General features: G+C 43.7%; 1 protein-coding gene across 3 annotated transcripts in view; it reads right to left on the bottom strand.

Moving 5' to 3' along the window:
• The window catches only part of grina (glutamate ionotropic receptor NMDA type subunit associated protein 1), a 79,422-nt gene that overhangs the window by 36,900 nt on the left and 21,143 nt on the right, over positions 1-21,379 (bottom strand). Inside the window, exon 1 of one of the 3 annotated variants that reach the window (XM_033041141.1) lies at positions 5,598-5,612. The exons of the other annotated variants lie outside the window; for them this stretch is intronic. The gene's annotated coding sequence lies outside the window, so the exon portion shown is untranslated. Of the gene's footprint in view, positions 1-5,597; positions 5,613-21,379 lie in introns of those variants that run through there. 3 annotated transcript variants of the gene reach the window in all.

Here is a 21,379-nt window from a genome sequence, read left to right as displayed (position 1 = left end):
TGGGCTTAGTGAGGCCACTGGCAAGCATCTTCATCAAACAAAATCCCAAACCTTAATGAAAGATTCCAACCCCATGTCTCCAACCAAGGGCAGCTGAAAGGCTCACTAATGCCTTTGCCAGCTTTTGCCTATTTCTGACTGACCTTCCCTGCTATAAGCTCATGCCAAATTTCAGCAGCTATATTATATCCTTACACATTGATTCAGATTCAGATTCAAACTTTATTGTCATTGTGCAGTGTACAGTACAGAGACAACGAAATGTAGTTAGCATCTCCCTAGAAGAGCGACATAGAATATGAGCAATAAATATATTTACGCACATACAGTCGTAGTAGTGCAATTTTTTCTGGTGGAAGGAGTGTCCGGTGGGGTGGGGGTGACTGCCAATCACCGAGGTACAGAGTTAAGTAATGTAACAGCCGCAGGGAAGAAGCTGTTCCTGGACCTGCTGGTCCGGCAACGGAGAGACCTGTAGTGCCTCCCGGATGGTAGGAGGGTAAACAGTCTGGATCACACTCATTAAAGCTCAGGGACCTAGCTAAAAGTGAAAACCTTTGGAAGTCAGTTGGACTGCAGGAAGTGAAGTGTTGATAAGGGACATGTGTCAAATGGGCAAGGATCTGTAACTGTTGCAGCTGTAATTGTACAATGTGTTTATTAACCGGCTGGGTGACTGCTACATGTCTAGGTTTTCCCATAAGTCCTGCATAGCTTTGGTAGGTTGGATCTAAAATTGGTTTGACGATAGAAGACGAGGGTAGTGGTGGAGGGATGTTATTCAGACTAGAAAACTGTGACCAGTGATCTTCCACAGGGATCATTGCTGGGACCTCTGATGTGTGTAATATAAAAGGACTTGGATGAAAATGTAGGCAGACTCATTGGTAAGTTTGCAAACGACATGAAAATTGGCAAAGCTGCGGATAGTGAGGAAGTTCTCAAAAAGATACAGCACAATGTAGATCAGTTGCTAAGGCAGGTGGAGTTTAAATGTGCAGGAAGGAACTGCAGATGCTGGTTTAAATCGAAAATTGACACAAAATGCTAGAGTAACTCCTGAGATCGAGACCCTTCTTCAGACTGAAGAAGGGTCTCGACCCGAAACATCACCCATTCCTTCCCTCCAGAGTTGCTACCTGGCCCGCTGAGTTACTCCAGTATTTTGTGTATCAGATGGAGTTTAATCCAGATAAATGTGAGACGCCGCATTCTGGGAAGCCAAATGTAGATGAAAGATTATAGTAAGTAGAACGACCCTTAGGAGAATTACTGTACAGAGGGATCTTGTGGTCCAAGTCCATAATTCCCCGAAAGTGGCAACACAAGTAGATAGTTATAAAGGTGGTGTACGGTATACTTTCCTTTATTAATCAGGACGACGAGTATAAAAATTGGGAGGTCATGTTGCATCTGTATAAAATTTTGATTAGGCCATATTTAGTGTATTGTGTGAAGATCAGATTTCATCTTTACAGGAAGGATGTGGAAGCTTTGGAGAGGGTGCAGAAGAGGTTCACCGTGATGTTGCCTGGATTAGAGAATATTGGCTACTATACAATATTTATCCCATTGGGAAATTGATGCAAGGAGAGGGCTGGACAAATTTGCTTTGTTTTCTCTGAAGTATTGAAGGCTGACGATAAAAGTTTGTAAAATCATGAGAGGCACAGATAGGGTCAACAGAGTCTACTCTGGGTGGAAATTTCAAATGAAAGATGCGCAAGGCACATTTTTTTAATATATAGAAGACGGTAGGTGCTTGGAATACCCTGCCAGGGGAGTTGATGGAAACAGATTTGACTGCAATGTTTAAACAACATTTAGATAGACATGAACAAGCAGGGAATAGAGGGATAAACACCATGTGCAGGGGGAAGGAATTAGTTTAAACTAGACCAAGTGCAAACCCGTTGGTCTGCTCCCCAACGCAATATTCCAGCACTCACCCGTTCCTCCAACGCAACCAGTTTGGCTTTTTTAAAAACTTTAATCATGAATAACCCGGAGGGGAGGGGGCAGGGGGTGTGGCACTCTGCACACTCTGGAGTGCCCCTCCCTCCCGGAGTGGCTCGTCTTGCCTTGCGAGTGCATTGTGACGTCACTCGGATTATTATTTTTCTGAAATGGGTGACTTTGAAGAAATCAGGCTGTTTTTCAACATTTCAACAATTAATAACTTCGGAAATATCGGTGGAAATGTGACGGGAGGATGTTTATTGCCAACGGGAAAAATGTGAGTAGGATGTGTGAAAAATGGGAAGGCTGTGGCCAAGCGTTTGGAAGAAGATAGGAATTAACCAGATTGACACATCGTGGGCACAAACAAGACAAAGACTTTTAATTATATAGAAATTGGCATCATGATCGACACAGACATGTGGGCTAAAGGGTCAGTTTGTTTTCTGTACTGTTCTATGTTTTATGCTGAAGAACTAAATAACACAATATCAAAAAAAAGTGGTAAGCTAGATTTCAATGCCAAAAATGAGATTATCCAATTTGGATTCATTAAACATTGAACAAGTACTTGCTCATAGTAAAAAAAAAGCCAGCAGTGCCTTTTTGTAAATAGAAAGATATAAAAATAAAATCAACTGGTACATTGAATTGTATATGCTATTACTGTTAATAGGCCTAGTCAGATTGAGGATATTTGAACATCACATCTCTGAAGATATATCGGCTTTGAGGGAGTGCAATGTGAATGACACGTCGACCCAATTAACTTTCAAGGGGAGATTAGAGCAAATAGGGCTGTACTTGCAATCTAAAAGGTTAATTATTAATGGAATTAAGTAGAGCTGATAGGATAGACGGAAACACACTGTGAGGGCCAGTCTGAAATCAGACCATGTGGCATAAATTTAAATGCATCTCTCCTGGCAGTGCATTCCAGGCACCCCTAGTCATAGACCACAGAAACAGTCCCTTCAGTCCAACATGTCCATACCGACCAAGATGTCCATCTAAGTTAGTCCCATTTGCTTACATTTGACCTATCCCACTAAACATTTCCTATTTGTACCTGCCCAATACCTTTTAAATATTGTGGTTGTACCTGCCTTAACCACTTCCTCTGAGAGATGATCCCATATACCTACCACCCTCTGTGTACGAATGATAGAAACAAATGACTTTAAGGTGGTGCATTAGCTGGCAATTGAGGCTGCTTTGATCGGGATGGGGCCTTGAGTGTTTCTTCCCCTCCCTCTCCTCCCCACCCCCACCCCGAAATGCACTCATCCAGGCAAGGAAAGTGTATTCCACCGCATTCCCGGTCTGGGCATTGTAGATTATGGAAAAGCCTTGAGATGTCAGGAACTGCTCCATCCAGAACCGTAAGAAATTGCAGCGAATTGTGGGCACAGCCCAGGCCATCACACAAATCAACCTAGGTTTTCTGGTTGTGTTGGTGGTTTATTTCAGTTCAGTTTAGTTTATTGCCACGTGTACCAAGCAAGGTACAGTGAAAAGCTTTTTATTGCGTGCTAACCAGTCAACAGAAAGACAATGCATGCTTATAATCAATCCATTTACAGTGTAAAGTGTACAGAATAACGTTTAGTCCAAGGTAAGGCCAGTAAAATCCGATCAAGGATAGTCCGAGGGTCACATAAGAGGTAGATAGTAGTTCAGCGCTGCTCTCTGGTTGTGGTAGGATGATTCAGTTGCCTGATAACAGCTGGGAAGAAACTGTCCCGGACTCGGGTGGTGTGCGTTTTCACACTTCTGTACCTTTTGCCTGATGGGAGAGAGGAGAAGAGGGAGTGGCCAGGGTGCGACTCGTCCTTGATTATGCTGGTTCCATTTATAACTCCGCAAGGCCAGCAGCATAATCAAGGACAGTTTCTTCCCAGCTGTTATCAGGCAACTGAATCATCGTACCACAAGCAGAGAGCAGCGCTGAACTACTATCCACCTCTTTGATGTCCCTTGGATTCAGTTTGATTCAGTTTGCAATAAACATTAGCCTAGGCTGATGTCATTTCTTTCCCAACCAACAGGCGTATTTCATCATATGCAAATGAAAGATCACTAACTTCAGATTAAGCATGTTTCAAAAAGCAAATGTGCAGAATTTATAATAACTTAGCCCAAACGACTTCTACATTTCCCACAAAGGAAGAAGAGGGATTGTGTACGGTAATATCTGACCACTATCTTGCTTCACTCTGTCATTACATTTGCAACTCCCCCCCACCGCCCAAAAACACGCATTGGTCCATTAGCAAATAGCATTTTCAATGGCCACGATTCAGCCAGTGAGTTTCAATCCACCCCCACAATTCTGGAGACCTGATATAACAGACAGACTCCGATTGTATGTTCTGTTCAATCAAAATCTCAGCTCCATATACTAAGCCCTTAATTTCAGACTGCATCTGAAATTGGTTCCTCATTTGATCTTGCCCCTCCTCCACTCCATGTAAAAAAAACAGACTTCATCTTCTTCTTATCAAGTCCACATCACAAGATTAGAAATTGTTCGGCCACTTCTCAGCACCTGCATACAATGGCGTCTTGCGCTTCATGTGCTTCTTGTGCGTAGTGGTGGAAAGGTTGGTGGAAACATGGCCGTGCTCTTTCCTTGACCCCAGTAACTGACTTAAATTCAGTACAGGGTACTTCCAAAAAAAAAAATGTCCTTAAAATTCCGAATTTGATGGTATTTCCTGAAATTTTCAAAAATGATTCATTCGTGGACACACGTTAACACAAAGAAGAACAAGGCAAAACAGATCTATGTAACTACACCGTATTTGCCTGCTTCTGTTACTCACTTGTATAGTGTTATGCAAGGCAGCTTTCATTGCCGACAACAGCTTTTGTCATTTTTTCCAACCTGCTCTCATGTGTCTCAGTCTCTGCTCTCTCCCTCCCACTCTCCCTCCTTCGTTCCCTCTCTCTCTCTCTCTTTCTCTCCCTCCCTCTCCCTCCATTCCTCCCTCCTTCTCCCTCTTTCCCTCCCTCCCTCTCTCCTCCTCTCTCCACGCCTCCCTCCTGGCCCCTTGAGCCCACCCACCGTTCTGTAAGATCAAGACCAATCCCAATGTAACTGCAATCTCAACGCCCACTGGTAACTTTTCACACTGCCTGAAAAATAATCAAAGGCTCAACTTCCACTTAGAATGAGAATTCCAAATGATATCAGGTCTCCAGAAGTGTGGGGGGTGGATTGAAACCCACTGGCTGTGACCCATAGCGCTATGTTTAAAGCCCATAGTGCTGCAACCAGTGGCGCTATATTTAGAACCCATCGCGCTGAAGCCGACAGCTCTTCGTTTAAATTCCCACGAATTAAACTGACAGCGCTCTGTTTAAACATTTGAGCGCCAAACCGGCAGGGCTGTGTGTATTATCTTTAAGGGCCTGTCCCACTTGAGCGTCCTTTGCGCATCACACAGATGGCACTCGAAGATTTTGTACATCCCAAGATCCTGGGGCGCCGCGTGACCGCACATCACTCCCTACGTCACCACACACCATGCGCGCGCAATGCACACCATGCGCGCATCACGACGCGTGTGTCGTGATGCGTGAATGTTGCGTAAATTGCACGCAAATTACGCCCAAGTGGGACAGGCCCTTTACACCTCTTCGCGGGCCGGATGCGGAAATTTCCATGAAATTATTCAATTTCCCTAAAATGACCCAAAGACAACCAGAATTTCCCAAATCTCGGGAAATTTCCTTCAAAGTGGAAACACTGCTTAAAATGCTTGATGATTAATGATTTTGTTGACTCGAGACTGCTGAAATTGTGTCCCGTTGGAGCTCCTGAATGAACGTATTGGGGAACTGGAGAAGCAGCTGGATGACCTCCGGGCCATCCGGGAAAACGAGAGTTTCGTGGACAGGACCTACAGTGAGGTTGTCACGCCAAGGATACAGGAAGAGCGAAGGTGGGTGTCTGGGAGAAAGGGAAGTAACCGTGGAGTGCAGGAGACTCCAGTGGCTGTGCCAAATGAAAACAGGTACATCCTTTTGGGAGTTGTCGGGGCAGATGACACTTCCAGTCCAAGTGGCGGACAGGTCGGTGGTTCCAATCCTAGCGATGAAACTCGACTGGCGAGACCGACGTCGGGCAGAGCTATAGTGGTGGGTGACACCATTGTTTGGGGTACAGACTGGAGATTCTGAGGCGGCAGGCAAGACTCGAGGATGGAACCCTGGTGCTAGGGTTCAAGATATCACAAACCGATTTCAGAACATCCTCGAGAGAAGGTGAACAGCCGGAAGTAGTTGTGCACGTGGGCACAAACGACGTCGGGAAGAAGAGGAAGGAGGTCTGCAACGTATGTTTAGAGAGTTTGGAAGAAGACTGAAATGCAGGACTTCTAGGGTGGTTATCTCTGGATTGCTTCCAGTACCTCGTACTAGTGAGGACAGGAACAGGGAGATAGGGGATCTGAATGTGTGGCTGGGGGACTGGTGCAGGGAGCAAGGATTTAGACATAGACCACTGGGATCTCTTCTGGGGGAGGGGTGACCTGTACAAAAGGGACGGGTTACACCTTAACTGCAGTGGGAGGCAGGCAGGTTTGTTAGTGCTACGCGTGTGGGTTTAAACTAAATAGTGGGGGGGGGGGGGGGAGGGGTTGACAAATTGGGAGTATAAAGATGGAGTTAAAGGGGAAGTAAGTACATCGCATTATTCATTCACTCCTCAGTCACACTCGGTGGTGGTAAGCTACTTCTGTAGCCACAGCTGCCCTGGGGCAGACTGATGGAAGCGTGGCTGCCATTCTGCGCCTACGGCCCCTCCGACCGCCACCAATCACTCACACACATTCACACACAGGCAAAGGTGGGTGAAGTGTCTTGCCCAAGGACACAACGACAGTATGCACTCCAAGCGGGATTCGAACCGGCTACCTTCCGGTTGCCAGCCGAACACTTAGCCCATTGTGCCATCTGTCGTCCCGATCTTAGATCTCTATAAGGTCACCCCTCAGCCTCATGGGAATAGAGGCAGCATAATCAAGGACAAGTCGCACCCAGGACATTCCCTCTTCTCCCCTCTCGCATCAGGTAAAAGGTACAGTGCATTTAGAGTGTATTCAGACCCCTTCACTTTTTCCACATTTTCATACGTTACAGCCTCATTCTAAAATTGATTAAATTCTTTTTTTTTTTTAATTATCAATCTGCACACAATACCCCATAATAAAAAAGCGTAAACAGGTATTTAGAAATGCTTGCAGAGTATTTAAATGAAATAACTGAAATATCACATTTACGTAAGTATTCAGACCCTTTACTCAGTACTTTGTTGAGGCACCTTTGGCAGCGATTACAGCCTCAAGCCTTCTTGGGTATGACGCTACAAGCTTGGCACACCTGTATTTGGGTAATTTATCTCATTCTTCTCTGCAGATCCTCTCAAACACTGTCAGGTTGGATGGGGAGCGTCGATGCACAGCTATTTTCAGGTCCCTCCAGAGATATTCGATCGGGTTCAAGTCCAGACTCAGGCTGGGCCACTCAAGGACAATCACAGACTTGTCACAAAGCCACTGCTGCATTGTCTTGACTGTGTGCTTAAGGTCGTGTCGTGTCAGAAGGTGACCTCCGCCCCAGTCTGAGATCCAGAATGCTCTGGAGCAGGTTATCATCAAGGATCTCTCTGTATTTTGCTCCGTTCATCTTTTCCTCAATCCTGACTTGTCTCCCAGTTCCTGCCACTGAAAAACATCCTCACAGCATGATGAAGAAGGGTCTCAACCCGAAACGTCACCTATTCCTTCGCTCCATAGATGCTGCCTCACCCGCTGAGTTTCTCCAGCATTTTTGTCTACCGTAGGTAAGGTATTGGCCAGATTATGAGCGGTGCCTGCTTTTCCTCCAGACTTGACGCTTGGCATTCAGGCCAAAGAGTTCAATCTTGGTTTCATCAGGCCAGTGCACCAGAGAAAATAACCCTTTTGGCAAACTCCAAGCGGGCTGTCATGTGCCTTTTACTGAGGAGTGGCTTCTGTCCGGCCACTCTGCCATAAAGGCCTGATTGGTTGAGTGCCGCAGATATAGTTGGCCTTCAGGAAGGTTCTCCCATCTCCACAGAGGAACTCTGGAGCTCTGTCAGAGTGACCATCTGGTTCTTGGTCACCTCCCTGACCAAGCCCCTTCCAGGTGACCAGCTCTATGAAGAGTCCTGGTGGTTCCAAAGTTCTTCCATTTAATAATGACGGAGGCCACTGTGCTCTTTGGAAAGGCATTTATTGTAATATGTTCTGGATTTTTCCTTCAAACATAGTACAAAATTAAAATTCAGAGACAATTACTCTAATCATTTGCTGTATATGATCTGTGATATTGTACAAAATCTCTGTGAAAGCTCACAAATCTGGGAAAAGTGTATCTATTTTAAACACTTTTATCATAGAAAATGTACATATATTCAGTTTGTTCAAGTGTTTCGGAATTTTACAACACGGAAAGAAGAGAGCAATGCTTATGTCAAACCCCACATTGTTTCATTTCCCCGACTTTGCCGACCCCATAATATTTAAAAAACATATTTTTGGCAGATTTTATAAGGCGGCAATTTTAAAACTCACTTCTGGCGTCATATGTCACAACAAATCTCAGTACAAAACATTTCTCCAAGTTTTTCCCTTTGTTCTTAGGAAATAAATCTAATTTAATCAGATACTCACTGGTCAAACGAGACCTATTTCCAAAATTATTTGACCAAATTACCCAATAATCAGTCTAAAGAGGGTCCTGACCGGAAATGTCACCTATCCATATTTTCCAGAGATGCTGCCTGCTGACCCCCTTTGTGCATCATTTTGTAAACCGGCATCTGCAGTTCCTTGTTTCTCCTGAATAACTATCAAATTTCCACTTTGTTCCGCTCCCTGATCTCCACAATTTTCTTTTGTTTAGAACCAAGTGTACCGTTTGCAGATTAGAAGCACAAGTCTATTAGTATATAATGTGTACACTCTCCAGTTGCAGTTCCCATTTCCCAACAGGTTTTCCTGTAACAAGGACAGTCATAGCAATGGAATTTAAGACCGCCAGTCACAGTGCTCGATGCAAACTGGGTCTATAAATAGTCGTGTTAATATATTTAACTGGGATGGAGGGCAAAGTGAAAGATCAGCACTTATAACCTTGGTGCAGTTCGCGACATTCAATTACAGCATCTCATGAATAAAATATTTGTTTTGATAGTGTTTCTGCAAAGTGTCTCACAGAGTGAATGAAGTGTGATCAGTTATAAATAGCATTAAATTAGGAAAAGGGGAGATGCAACGAGACCTGGGTGTCATGGTACACCAGTCATTGAAAGTAGGCATGCAGGTGCAGCAGTCAGTGAAGAAAGCGAATGGTATGTTAGCATTCATTGCAAAAGGATTTGAGTATAGGAGCAGGGAGGTTCTACTGCAGTTGTACAGGGTCTTGGTGAGACCACACCTGGAGTATTGCGTACAGTTTTGGTCTCCTAATCTGAGGAAAGACATTCTTGCCATAGAGGGAGTACAGAGAAGGTTCACCAGACTGATTCCTGGGATGTCAGGACTTTCATATGAAGAAAGACTGGATAGACTCGGCTTGTACTCGCTAGAATTTAGAAGATTGAGTGGGGATCTTATAGAAACTTACAAAATTCTTAAGGGGTTGGACAGGCTAGATGCAGGAAGATTGTTCCCGATGTTGGGGAAGTTCAGAACAAGGGGTCACAGTTTAAGGATAAGGGGGAAATCTTTTAGGGCCGAGATGAGAAAAACATTTTTCACACTGAGAGTGGTGAATCACTGGAATTCTCTGCCACAGAAGGTAGTTGAGGCCAGTTCATTGGCTATATTCAAGAGGGAGTTAGATGTGGCCCTTGTGGCTAAAGGGATCAGGGGGTATGGAAAGAAGGCAGGTACAGGATACTGAGTGGATGATCAGCCATGATCATATTGAATGGCGGTGCAGGCTCGAAGGGCCGAATGGCCAACTCCTGCACCTAGTTTCTACGTTTCTATGTTTCTAAATACTGCACCTCAAATGCCCCATTCCAGTCATGGATCCGAAGATCTTTCCTTGACCCAGCACACCGATGCAATTTTAAAGAAGGCACATCAGCGACTCTACTTCCTGAGAAGTTTACGGAGATTCGGCATGTCGAAGAGGAATCTCCTAAACTTCTACAGGTGCACGGTAGAGAGCATTCTGACTGGTTGCATCGTTGCCTGGTTCGGCAACTCGAACCCAGTCCAGGAGCAAAAAAGACTGCATAAAGCTGTGACCACTGCCTAGTCCATCACCGGCTTTCACCTCCCCACCGTCGAAGGGATATATCGTAGTCACTGCCTCAAAAAGGCAGCCAAAATAATCAAGGACCCACACTATCCTGGCCGCATACTCATCTCACCATTGCCATCAGGAAGAAGGTACAAGAACCTGAAAAATGTAACGTCCAGGTTCAGGAACAGCTTCTTCCCTACTGCCATCAGGCTATTAAACACAACAACAAATAAGCTCTGAGCTCTGAACTGCAAAAGACTATATTATTATTGCACTATAATTGTTATTTATTGAACTTTTTCTTTTCCCCCGTTATGTACTATGTTTACATATTCACATATTCTGTTGTGCTGCAGCAAGTAAGAATTTCATTGTCCCATCCTGTGACATATGACAATAAAACACTCTTGACTTGGAAATGGTCGATCAATCAAGGGAGTCGAGATTAAAATGGAAATGGTCAGTGGGATTAAAATGGATTCCATAATACTCATTGTGAAGTTGTTTCTGCAACAAAAGGAATAAAGTGCTTTGCAATATTATGAGTTCTAGTAGGAACATAGAAACTCGAGAATGGACACCACTTGAACAAAACATTTGCTACCATTAATACAACCTGTGCACTCAAACCACATAAACAAATACACCTCCAGCAGCATTCTGGCCATTCCTATGAAAGCATGGATATGTGCAAACAGTCTGAAGAAGGGTCTCAACCCAAAACGCCACCTATTCCGTTTCTCCAGAGATGCTGTCTGACCCGCTGAGTTACTCCAGTTTTTTGTGTCTATCTTCTATGCAAACTACAACATGAGTTTGAAAACAATGTTAAATTGGAGAAATCTTATCCAACTGTTCAGCACAGAAGGATACTGTTAGTAGAGGTATATTTTCTCAGTCATATTCAAAGTCAGCTTTTATGCCAAACTTCCAGATATCAGCAAACTGAATTCCCTGCTGCATTAAATTTTAGTACATTTTGAAGTTTTTTTTCTTGGCCAAGTCAACCATGGTGATACCCACGACAACTGATATGCAATTTTTCAGCATACTTTACAAAATGTTTATTCTCAGTTAAAAAGTTTCACATTTTAGATTTAGGTTTATGATTGTCACATATTGTCTGTATAGTGAAAAGCTTTTTCATGCTATCCAAATGGATCAGATGTACTATACGTAAGTTACAATCAGTTCAAACTCAAGTACGATAGGTAGAGCAAAGGGGAAAGGTAGACCAAAGAGTGCAGAGTATAATTCTCAGCATTGTAGCGCATCAGTTCTATAGACAAAGTCCAATGTCCACAATGGGGTAGAGATGAATCAGACACTACCCACCTTGTGGAAGCACCACTCAGAGCTCCGACCGCCGGCCTACAACATCCCGAAGCCACGGTCTCCGGTACGGAAGCACCGATTCGGGACTTACATTCCAGACGAGAGGGCCTGTACATCTGGCCACCCGCAGCGGCGACTGCGGAGGTTTATGGCCCCGACCATGGGGGAACAATGGAGGAGGACTGACTGTACTTTGTGCCTTCCACCACGGTGAAGAATGCTGTGGTGGATGTTTGTCTTAAATTTTTATTGTGTACTAGACTAAATGGGACCCGTTGGGTCCCAGGTTCACACGGGAGGGCTGGTCCCCCAAAGCAATATTCCACCTCTCCACCAATTCCAATATTGGTGGCCTGTGTGGGGGGTGGGACTTTCTGGAGCGCTAGTATGGGAGTTGTGGGCTGAAGGGACTGGTTTCCAGAGGGCTAGTATGGACATTGTGTCCGAATGGATTCTTGGGCTGGCGGCTCAGTCACTCAAGCCTGTTGTGCTGGCAGCTCACTCACGGCTGATGGGCTGGCAGTTGACTCATGGCTATTCCTTGAAATTCCATTTCAAGCAGGGTGCAAGGCCACCAATTTCAAGTGCAGTTTCATACCACTTCAAGCAGGGTGCAATGCCACCAAATTCAAGTGAAGTTTCATGCCACTTCAAGCAGGGTGCAAGGCCACCAATTTCAAGTGCAGTGTCATGCCATTTCAAGCAGGGTGTAAGGCCACTAAAGACAGAGTCGTGACATCTCCCCCCCCCATCTTGCAGAGACTGAGCCACGCCCACATTTCCAGGTTTTATAATCCTTCCCCCATCCCACCGGAAAGGGTGTGGCCTTCATGGCGTGATGGACAGGAGAGAGAATCTCAACATTTTTTAAACACAAATAACTCTTTTATTTTTCATCGATGGGTCCTCGGCACCTGATGAGCGGAGGGGGACTGATTAAGATGGCCAAAAATCACAGCCGTACGTGGTAGCGTTTTTTCTAAAAATCAATATACAGGGCAAACAGGAAGCGGTCAAGATTAGACTTTTAATTATATAGGAGGCAACACCCACCACTTTCCAATGAGGCACTTTCAAAGCAGAGGCAACACCAACCACTTTCCATTTTCAAACTACATTTTCAAACCACATTAAGGGCATTCACAGTTTAGTAGACATGTGTTCAGTGTTATTCACAGCTTAGACTGAGAGACGTGACCCTATCGCTCCCCCCATCTTGCAGAGACTGACTGAGGCACTCAACACTTCCAGGTTTTATAGTCCCTCCGGAAGGGGCGTGGCCTTCAGGAGAGAGAATCTCAACATTTTTTTTTAAACACTATTAACTCTTTTATTTTTCGATGGGAAAATCCTCGTCCTGCACAGCGGAGGGGGACTCTAAGATGACCAAAAATCACAGCCGTAAGTGGCAGCGTTTTTTCTATAATCAATATACAGAACAACAGGAAGTGGTCAAGTTCAGACTTTTAGTAATATAGATTGTGTGTTCTTCTTGATTGTACCGCTGCTGGCAAGTTCATTTCACTGCACTTTATTGTGTATGTGATGAATAAATCTGATTGATTGATTGATTGATTGATTGATTGATGGGAAGAAGATGTTCCAGAGTCCGGTGGTGCGTGCTTTTAAGTTTCTATACCTTCTGCTGAACTGAAGCAGGGAGTTGGAATGACGGGTGGGACAAGTCTTTGTTCATGTTGGCTGCTTTCCCGAGGCAGCATGACGTGTAGATGGAGTCAATGGCAGATAGTCTAATCTGTGTGATGGACTGAGCTACATCTACGATTCTCTGCAATTTCTTGTGGTCTTGCCAAGTTACTCCAGCCTTTTGTGTCTATCATATTACAGTGGTTCAAATTTCCAATGGATAGGACCACAGAATATATGATGGTAAAATGCAGAAAAATCCCATGATTCCATGCAATGAAGTGAATTTGACATATTCATCTCATCTCGTTAAATAACTCATCTTGACAAACATTCAATCAAATTTATTTCATGTGCTGATAGCATCGCTCTACCTTCAAGTTGACCAAGTTTCAATTACTACTTGCTGATTAGACTAAGGAAAGTTGAGCTTATTGTCAAATGCCAAGGACGTGGATGAAAAATCTTGTTTGCAGCAGAATTAGATTCAGACACAAGCAGATAATACATAAAACATACATAAATGACATATTATTTAAAGAAAAAGAAAGGACACTAGTGCAAAAGAATAATTTGAAGAAAACAACAAGTGCCATGGAAATGGAAGAGGTGGACCATAGTGTTCCATTGTCCAGGTAGGTTTAGGGTTGTGTGGGCTGGTTCAACAACCTGACAGTTGTAGTAAAGTATCCGTTCCGAAATCTGGTAGTGTGCGACTTCAGGCTTCTGCACCTCCTGCCCAATGATAGGAGCTGGAAGAGGCATGGGATGGATGGTGGGGATCCTTGATGATAGATGTCACCTTGTTAAGGCAGTACCTCGTGTACTTGCTTTTGATGGTGGGGAGGGTTGTGCCCGTGATGGACCGGGCTGAGTCCACCACTCTCTGCAGCCTCTTGTGTTCCTGGGTGTTTTTCAAGATTACATCTATGTGCTGGGGCCGGGACAGGTCATCCGAGATGTTATCGCCCAGGAATCGGAAGCTGCTAACTCTATCCACCACTAACCCACCAATGAAAGCCAGCACGTGGTCTCTCAACTTCCCCTTTCTGAAGTCAATGATTAGTGTTTAGTTTAGTTTAGAGCAGTGGTTCCCAACCTTTTTTTGGCCATGCCCAACCTAATCACCTCTAAAATCCTGATGCCTCCCCCTTTTTTACCCCAAAAAAATTTATTTACTCAAAATAACATCTGAAACATAAACTGCATATGTTTACCTGATGGAAAATCCAAAAAAATAAAAATCGAAAATTTGGATCCAGACCTCCTCAGTCGCGCTCAATTGCCCCCCTTAAAAATCAAATTGCCCCCCTGTGGGGCGTACGCCCCACGTTGGGAACCACTGGTTTAGAGATACAGCACCAGGTCCGCGCCGACCAGCGATCCCCGCGCATTAACAGTATCCTACACCCTCAAGGGACAATTTTTACATTTACCAAGCCAATTAACCTACAAACCTGAAGGTCTTTGGAGTGTGGGAGGAAACCAAAGATCTCGGAGATAACCCACGCAGGTCATGGGGAGAACGTACAAACTCCGTACAGGCAGCACCCATAACCGGGATCAAACCCGAGTCTCCGGCGCTGCATTGGCTGTGAGGCAGCAACTCTATCGCTGCGCCACTGTGACTGCATTTGGTCTTGGTCTTGTTGACTTTGAGCAAAAGATTGTTGCTGCAGCAACACTCAATCAGCTGTTCTACCTTTCTCCTGCACACTGACTCATCACCACCCATGATTCAGCCAGCAACAGTGGTGACTGACAATTAAACTCCATTCTAGAAGGGAATGCAACATTGCTAGAAATCTGAATTCGTTTTTTCTCATTTCTATAGGCTTTCTTTTGCAAAGACAGCATTTTCTGGTAATCATTCAGCAAAATTAATGATTAGCTTAACATTCTTGAAAGATAACAGGCCAAGTCTGGAATTTGGATCCACAGTTCAAAGGACTCCAACAATGTACATTTCCTGGCTGACTAAAAAAGATGAAGGAACAGTATGAATAGTCAATGGACATAGTGTGTTATGTGACTATCAGAATGACAAGCCTGAAACCCCTTTGGTCTTACCCAACCAGAAATTATTTTCTTCCTTAAACACTTGCAAAATACAAGTTGAAAGGAGAATAAAGATTTTCAACCCCAAGTAGTCATTACAGATTAGTCACGCCATCCTTCAACATTTTCTAAAGCGTGCTCACGGAAGTGCTACATATTCACCATCTATTACAAACTCAATGCACCTTCACTAGAAATATTCTCAGTCTACATACAGAGTCAGAGTAGGCTATCCAATGAATTTTGAGTAAGAAGGAACTGCAGATGCTGGTTTATACCAAAGATAGACTCAAACTGCTGGAGTAACTCAGCGGGACAGGCAGCATCTCTGGATAGAAGGAATGGGTAACGCTTCAGGTCGAGACCCTTCTTCAGAATCGAGATCCTTCTTCCCCAACAGCAAAAAAATCCACTTAAACACAGAAATCCAGGTTTGATTAATTAACTTCAAAGGTGTACTAGAAGGTACAACCGCTTGCTGGCCCTCCAGCATGTAAACCTGATCTGAAACATAGTAGATATAAAACTGTGCCGATAAAGATCTTTGCCATACATCTGACAAGATAGTTGAATAGTCTACAGTTGTGAATCTTAGTGCTCATAATTAGCATCACATCAAGATCCTCAGATTCGATATGTTAACATTACTAAATGCTGATACTGTCTCAAAAATCCCTGGGTCTATGATAGTAGCATGAAATACTTACTGTCATCCTGCATGTTATCCATCAAAAACAAGCCAGAATTCAGGCGATGCTTAACATTAGCTGGGCCTTGGCTTATTAATGAAACATTTGAATAAAAATATTGAAAAGGAAAGAAAATCCACAATTTTCCCTTCACATAGAAAATTACAATTGAAGTGAATTATTCAGTACTTTACAGCCAGATAACAGTAGAAAACGTTGTTTGTGGCTCAAATCAGCATTCTGAACACAGCTGCCAAATGAAACATTTCAGAAAACCCACAGTATTCACCCAACAGAGAAGAAGAAAGAACTGATCACATGAAGTTACATCAATGTGTGGGTGCTTCAGAAACACAGCATAACAAAACTAATTATAAAGGGACACATGCTATTCTGTACCTCAGAAAGCAAAGTGGCTCTGTTTTACCAGCAATTTGTTATCCATAACCTAATGATTTGAATGTTAATCCAATTCTGTTTGAACATGGTGAAGGAATTATCCATTTGAATGGAAGCCAATCTTCATGTCACAATAATACAAACACTGGCATTGCCAATGTCATTCATTGCACAACATGAATAAAATGAAGATGGACACAAAAAGCTGGAGTAATTCAGCAGGACACACAGTATCTCTGGAGAGAAGGTGTGGCATTTTGGGTCGAGACCCTCCTTTCTGTGTCTATCTTCGGTTTAAACCAGCATCTGCAGTTCCATCTTACACCTGAATACAATGAAGTGTACTCACAAACCAAAGGCACTGTAACGTCGGACAGAAGAGAAAAATCACAAGTTTTCCCAAGTTCAACTAAATAGGAAAGTTGGAAGAGTCATCAGTTATATATTGAAAAGAACAAGATTCCACAGATTCAGTTTAGTTTACAATGGAGATACAGCACGGAAACAGGCCCTTTGTCCCATCGAGTGCAGGCCAACCACTGATCACCCATTCACGCAATATTTATGCTATCCTACTTAGCCCAAATGAAGGACATCTCAGTGTGCTGGCCACAGTGCTGACAGGATTAAATCATCAGAATGTTATTTAATACATCTTCTATTTTAATCCCTGCATAGGTATTAAATTAAAATTTATATTTTTACAAAATGCAAGTGAAAAAGGCTTTCTAAATGTAATGGTTATTTTAATTCACAAATGTTTAAATAGAAGATTTGTTCATTCTTCTCCCCACTATAAGCACAATAATTACCACCAATTAGTTTTGCGCAACTCTCCTCCCCACCACTACAACGTCTGTTAGCTCTGGGATGTAATTTAGACTGCATCCAATCACTTGAGAAATGGAGAAAGGACACAGGTTTTTGTTGAAGATTAAGCCAACATATATATCTAGGTTTCTTCACAGCATGTGACAAGCAGAGGATTTCTTGAAAGCTGCACAGAACAATCAGCCAACAATCAGGGAATAGAAAGGACAAGGGAACAGAAAAAAAGAACATCACGAGTGTGTTGCGATACAAAAATGCAGGAGATCATAAAATTTAATTGATAGGTGAACAAAAGAACTGTTTAATTTGAGGACACAGCATTCATTTGTCGAAAACCAAACATGGAATAAGATTTCAAGCAAAAAGGAATAGGAAGGAACTGCAGATGCTGGTTTACACCGAGGATAGACACAAAATGCTGGAGTGACTCAGCGGGAGAGGCAGCATCTCTGGAGAGAATGGGTGATGATTCGGGTCGAGACCCTTCTTCAGACTCAGATTCGGGTCTCAACCTGAAACGACACCCGTTACTTCTATCCACAGATGCTGCTTGTCCTGCTGAGTTAGTCCAGCATCTTGTGTCCATCTTCAAGCAGATAGTTCCCATTTTAAGTTTGTTAATGAAATAAAATTCCTTACCGGCCAACAGGTGGCGCCATCAGTGATGGCTGCCTCGCTAACAGTCTGTCTGTCTTTTCGTCTTTTTTGTTATTTTTATTGTGTTTTAAAAAGTATGTATTAATGTTCTCTGGTTTTGTTTTATAAGGGGGGTGGTTTGGGGGTGGGGGGTTGTGGGGAGTCTTTTTTTCCCCAATCTCTTTCCTTGCGGGAGATGTTTCCGGATCATATCTCCGGTCGCTCTGCAGCCTAACATCATAGAGCTGGCGGCCTTGCTCGAGACTGACTTTGAGCCCTACCGTGGGGCCGTGGACTTACCATCGGAGTCTGCGATCCCTAGCCTGGGACCGACACTCCAACCGCGGCCCACGGATTTCAACATCGAGGAGCTCGCAGTCTCAGGTAGAGACTGATGTCGGGAAGCTCCAAGCCGCAGGAGGTTCGACTAGATCTGATCGCCCGGCGCAGGGAGCTGAAGTGACCCCCCCCCCCATGCGGAAGCTTGATCGCCCCGATGCGGAGGGCTCGACCGCTGGCTGCAGGAACGAAGATCGCCCCAATTACGGAAGATTTGAGTGCCCCGACCTCAGGAGAACAAAGAAGGAAGAAGTTTGAACGTTTTTTTTGCCTTCCATCACAGTGGGAGAGTCGCTGTGGTGGATGTTCATGCTAAACATTTATTTGGGTGTCTTGTAGCTTTTTATTGGTATGACTGTATTGCAAATCAAATTCCTCGTATGTTGCAAAACATACTTGGTTAATAAATTGCTATTATGATTATGATTAGCATTTTAAGATGCTAAATAAGGGAGAAGATCGAGATGCTCAACATTGGTCATACAAAATATTATTTGCGACTCCTTAGAAAAGGAAGCAACCCAGTTCCTGCATTTAGCAAGACTTGGACACATGAGGATATATGGGCTAGTCATCACAACTCATGAGTGTCATGCATGACGGTTTCTACCAAGGGAGCGTCTAATCATCAGCCCTTGATCGTCCACAGGATTATCATCATCTAGTCTTCCAAACCCAGCATCCTGGGGGTTGCTGACCACAAATTTAACAGGAACGGACAGATATAGCAAAGCGTCAAGAGCAGATCCAACATCGAGGGAGCAACTTCCTTGAACTACAAGGCCAAACCACCATCTACAAGACACCAGTCTTGAGGACCAGAGGCCATAGGTTCAAGGTATAGGGGAAATATTTAATAGGAATCTGAGGGGTAGCTTTTTCACACAAAGGGTGGTGGATGCATGGAACAAGCTGCCAGAGGAGGTAGTTGAGGCTGTGACTATCCCAACGTTTAAGAAACAGTTAGACAGGTACATGGTTAAGACAGATTTGGAGGGATATGCAGGCAGGTGGGACTAGTGTAGCTGGTGTGGGCAATTTGGGCTGAAGGACCTGTTTCCAAGCTGTATAACTTTATGACACTAAATCAGCAACACTGTGAAATAGTCTTCACTAGCTCCAGTAAATGCAGCTCCATTAACTTTTAAGCAATTCAACACCATGGCTTGATTCACACCCTAAGCATCAATTCCCTCTACCACCTGCACACAATGCCTGCAGCACATGCTACCTACAAAATGCCCAGGAAAGCTGCTCACAAACAGTCTCCCATCCTATGGAAGGACAAGGGCAGCAGGGATATGGGAACACCACAATCTGCAGGCTCCCCTCCAAGTCACATATCATCCTGACATGGAGATATGTTACCTGTCCTTCATCATCACTGGGTCCGGGTCCTGCCCAGCACCATTGTGGGACTGCAAAAGGTCAAGCTGTTGAATCACCATCATCTTCACAAGGCAAGTAGGGGTAGGAAAGAAATGCTCATTTTTGCTAGCGACATGCAAATTATATTGATAATTGACAATTAGGACAATGGCCTGCAATGGAAAGAATGTGCAGAGTTATGAAGTTCAGGGAAGTGGAATTAGCTGGTTAACGCTTAAATAACAAAATACAAAGTGTTGGAGGAAGTCAGTGGGCCAGGCAGCATCTGTGGAGGGATCTTTTGCCACTCCACACTGCTTTTTTTGTACCGCTGAATTACTCCAACACAGTGTCCTTTTAAAAAAATAAACTAGCATCTGCAGTTCCTTGTTTCGACATCTGTGGAGGGAATTGGACAGACGACATTTCAGGTTAGGATCCTTCTTCAGATTGTTATTATCATCATTCTCTCCGCTGATACGGCCTGACCCACTGAGTTCCTCCAGTACTTTGTGCTTTGCTCAGGATTCCATGCCAGTCTCTCTATCTCTTACATAGATTCAGTGGGAAGTGAAACAGTCAACATTTTAGATCGATGACCTTCTGTCAGAACAGGTCTCATATAGGAGACAAACTCAGTTTCTCTAGCCGAAGCAAATACAATTATGACTTTTAAAAATACATTTGTTCAGATATATGGATAGGAAGAGTTTAGAGGGAAATGAAAATGTAGGAAAATGAGACAAGCCCAATAGGCCGACCTGATAGGGATGGATAAGGTGGGCCGAAGGACTGTTTCTGTGCCGTACATCTATATGATCAGCTGAGTAGTTCCAACATTTCCTGTATTTTGATTCTCAGCATCTGCAGTTTTGTGTTGATTTTCGAGTGGACAAATGTGTTTTATATTGGAGAGGAGATGGCGGATATACGGAAGGAAATGTCTGTGATGTGGTGATTGGAAAGGTAACAGTTGCTTTAAAGCATTGAACTAACATGCACAAATCCAATCCTACCCCAGCAACAAAACATCTAGACTACCTCTAGATTTTCATTATACCTGCACCTCATTTGCCTTGTACATGGGACAATAAACTAGACTTAACTTAATAATCAATTCATTTGCTTCTTCTTTATTGAATAAACACAAGTGACTGCTGACTATAAAAAGATAATTCTCCTGGAACTCTTCTTCAAACAAGCCCCATGGAATCCTTCCTCCCAGCTAACTAGACAGACACACTGGAGAACATAGATAGGGGACAATTTTGGTCAGGACCCTTCTTCAGTCCATAAAAAAGAACCCCGACCTGAAATGTCACCTATCCATGTACACCAGAGATGCTGTCTGACCCGCTGAGTTACTTTTTTTCTAAACCAGCATCTGCATTTCCTTGTATCTACAGACAGGCACACACACTTCTGCTTAACATCTCAAGGGACTTCCAATGGTGCAACATTCCCCACACATCTGACTCAGACTGCAAATCACCACCTACGGAGCCATATTCGACAGTGTTAAACCTAATCAATCGAAACAAAAATGAACAAATCTGCAGATGCTGATTTACAAAAAAAAAGACAAAATGTTTGAATAACTCAGCAGGTCAGACATTGTCTCTGAAGAACATGGACCTGTGACATCAGGACTCTTCTTCAGACAAGAATAAGCCACATCATAGATACAAGTACTACAAAACCACTGCTGGCTGGGCAAGCAATGTAAGTGAGCTCACTTTATTAGCACTGGAGAGTCAGGAATAATTTATAGCAACCTCAGGGCTCTACGATATCCTGTATCATGGGAGTAGCAAGTAATGTTCCTCTTGTTT

The sequence above is a fragment of the Amblyraja radiata genome, chromosome 2 (genome assembly GCF_010909765.2).
Source record: "Amblyraja radiata isolate CabotCenter1 chromosome 2, sAmbRad1.1.pri, whole genome shotgun sequence".
In the NCBI taxonomy this organism is placed as follows: Eukaryota; Metazoa; Chordata; class Chondrichthyes; order Rajiformes; family Rajidae; genus Amblyraja; species Amblyraja radiata.
This window is presented reverse-complemented; position numbering and strand designations above follow the sequence as displayed.